The sequence below is a fragment of the Kogia breviceps genome, chromosome 6 (genome assembly GCF_026419965.1).
Source record: "Kogia breviceps isolate mKogBre1 chromosome 6, mKogBre1 haplotype 1, whole genome shotgun sequence".
Taxonomy (NCBI): Eukaryota; Metazoa; Chordata; class Mammalia; order Artiodactyla; family Physeteridae; genus Kogia; species Kogia breviceps.
In genome coordinates, this window is record NC_081315.1 from 95,142,622 (window position 1) to 95,145,993 (window position 3,372).

Below are 3,372 nucleotides of genomic sequence, written 5' to 3' on the forward strand. Positions count from 1 at the left end.
TGCTGCCCAGACCCAACATAGCAACAGGTTTTAGTCCTGATGAAGTAAAAATAAACAAGAAAGGTAATAAACTTTCACCTTGAATGCTTGGTGATTCATTGCTTAGCATTGATATTTTCTCTGCTAATTATAATTGTTTCTACAGGTATGTGGTCAGTTTATTCTTTTTTCAGTGTAAAAGGGAAAAAACTGGGGCACTCACCATCTGCAAGTCTGCAAGTAGCAGGGTCCTTTCCCCTCTGGCCCTCCCTCTTTCCTTCCCTCTCCCTCTCTCTCTAAGATTGGGGACAGGTTAGTAGCAAGGGGCTGGACTAAGAGTTAAAGAAACTGGGGGTCGACTTTAGCTTCAAGGTTGCTGAGTTGCCTCAGGCAAATCCTTTAACCCTGTTGGGTTTGTTTCTTCAGCTGTAAAAGGAGAGTTTAGGAGGAGATGGCTTCTAAATCCCCTTCTAGCTCTGAAATGTGATTTTGTGATTGCTTTGGAATACCTTGGGACATTCAAGGAATCTTTGACTCCCACAGAGGGAACAGAGTTCCAGGAGGGACATGGCCTGTATATTATTTAAACAACGGAATTTCAATAAGGCTTCTCCCATTAAGGCACTTGGTGCAGGCAAGCATTTTATAATAAACTTCCCATGAGCTCATTAAAGTGCCATTGAAAAACAAACATATTTTGGGACTTCCCTGGTGGTGCAGTGGTTAAGAATCCACCTGCCAATGCAGGGGACGTGGGTTCGAGCCCTGGTCCGGGAAGATCCCACATGCCAAGAAGCAACTAAGCCCGGGCGCCACAACTACTGAGCCTGCGCTCTAGAGCCCACGTGCCACAACTACTGAGCCTGCATGCCACAACTACTGAAGCCTGTGTGCCTAGAGCCCGTGCTCCGCAATTAGCCACCGCAATGAGAAGCCCGCACACTGCAAGGAAGGGTAGCCCCCAACTCATCGCAACTAGAGAAAGCCCGCGTGCAGCAAGGAAGACCCAACATAGCCATAAATAAATACATAAATACACATATAAATAAATAAATAATTTATTTTAAAAATAAAAAACAAACATATTTTTTAGAATGAGCTCCTTTTAATTACCCGCTATTAGAGCTTCATGTTTCCTTCCAATCTTGGGTTCTGGGCATCTGCAGATGCCCAGGGAATTGTAGCTGTCAAGAAAGAGAATTGGTTTGATAAACACTGTAGATACAATGACTAAAGCATATAAACGAAATGGATTTGTCCTAATCTCTCTTCCTGAGTTCTTCCCACCCTCTTGCATCACATCCTCTATCATTTAAAACAGTAAAATGTAAAAGGTAACATTTACGCAGTGCCTAACTGCCAAACACTGTGCTAAGGGCTAACACTAAGCATAGCGCTCACAATATTCCAAGTCTTACATTTGTTAATTTAGCAAGTTCTCCTACAGTCCTATAAGGTAGGTACTTTTATTATCCCTATTTAACAATGAGGAAACTAAAGCACAGACAGCTTAAGTAACTTGTCCAAGGTCACACAGCTAATAAGTGGCAAAAGCAAAATTTGAAGGTGGTAGGGCTCCAGAGCTCAGACTCTCAACTACTTTACCATAGTGCATTATACTCGGGCATGCATGAATTCAGGAAGCAATGTTTTACAATAGAAGTTTTTAAAATGTCATTTCATCTAGTATTTTATCATCTAAGCAAAGGCTAATCTAGAGATGATTTTGAACGACAAAATGATTTCCACCTAATAATCTTTCCATTTAGTAATCTTTTATGCTGATAATAATCAGCATAAAAGCAACAGCTCCAAGATTTTATGGAACAGCCAAAGATGTTTCAGTACTTTCTTTTTATCTCTGCTCCTATAGTGAATTTCTGAAAAAACTTCCAGAAGGAGTCTATTTTAAACCAAGTTAGGGAGCCTCAGCCTTAGCCTCTCAGGCTCCGCCCCGGACCTGCGGCCGGAAGCTTCGGAGCCGCAGCCCCAGGCGTTGCGGTCTCAGGTTTCTTTACCTCCAGAAAGCAAACAATTAATTGACACCTTGCATCCTGGAAATTCATTTAAGAGACTGAAATTAGAGACTTCTTTCAAATTTGGACATGGCTGATGGAGGAGCAACAAGACCCCACAGGCCAAATACTGGAAATAAAATATGCCAGTTCAAACTAGTACTTCTGGGAGAGTCTGCTTTTCGCAAATTGAGCTTAGTGCTTTGTTTTGTGAAGGGCCACTTTCATGAATTTCAAGAGAGTACCATGGGGGCTGCTTTTCTAGCCCCAACTGTGTGTTTTGATGACACACCAGTAAAGTTTGAAATATGGGATACAGCTGGTGAAGAACAATACCATAGCCTAGCACCAATGTACTACAGATGAGTGCAAGCAGCCGTAGTTGTATATGATGTCACAAACGAGGAGTCCTTTGTCAGAGCCAAAAACTGGGTTACAGAACTTCAGAGGCAAGCCAATCCTAACATTGTAATAGCTTTATCAGGAAACAAGTCTGACCTCGCAAATAAAACAGCTGTCAATTTCCAGGAAGCACAGTCCTATGCAGATGACAACAGTTTATTATTTATGGAAACATCAGCTAAAACATCAATGAATGTAAATGAAATATTCATGGCAATAGCTAAAAAGTTGCCAAAGAATGAACCGCAGAATCCAGGAGCACATTCTGCCAGAGGAAGAGGAGTAGACCTTACAGAACCCACGCAGCCAACCAGGAGTCAGTGCTGTAGTAACTAAACCTCCAGTTTAAACTAACTGGAATGTTCTTCTGCTTCCTAATTGTTAATAACAGTGGAATTGGAGCATTTAACCAGCCCAGTATGACTTCCCAAAAGAAGAGACTTACAATAGCCAAGTTTCTAATACAGAATTATTTTATGTGTTTTGAACTTAATTTTTAATAACATGCATGTGACCCTCTGACTAATGTTTCAGCAGTGGAAGGGAGAAAAGAGAGCTGTGTGTACACTTGTTTCCTTGGAAGGTTAGCAGGACTCATTTCTCTTCACCAGTGGTATAAACAAATGACTCTGAACCCACAGTTAACCAGCCGGTTCTGTGAAAAAGATTTGGAACTTAACTCATTTGGACTTTTCCAAAAAAATTCTTTCTTTGGAAGGAGGTTCTAAAGATATTTATGCTTAGTTATCATATTCAGGCAACCTGTAATTTCTCTTAGTATCCTTTTTTAAAGTATACATTCTACATTTTAACAAATTAGCCATAAGGAAACAGTCCCACATCTTCAGGGGAAAAAAATGAACATTAGTGGCATCGAAGTTATAGCTAGTCCTGTTATTTTTTAAATGGGGTAAAAAAAAATCAAATGTAACCCCATCTTATTTTAGAAGTATGAAAACTAATAAAATGCCTCTTA

General features: G+C 40.5%; 1 pseudogene; it reads left to right on the forward strand.

The window, feature by feature from the left end:
• The first annotated feature begins 2,084 nt into the window (after positions 1-2,084).
• On the forward strand, positions 2,085-2,824 carry LOC131758995 (ras-related protein Rab-5A pseudogene; annotated as a pseudogene).
• Positions 2,825-3,372: the final 548 nt, after the last annotated feature.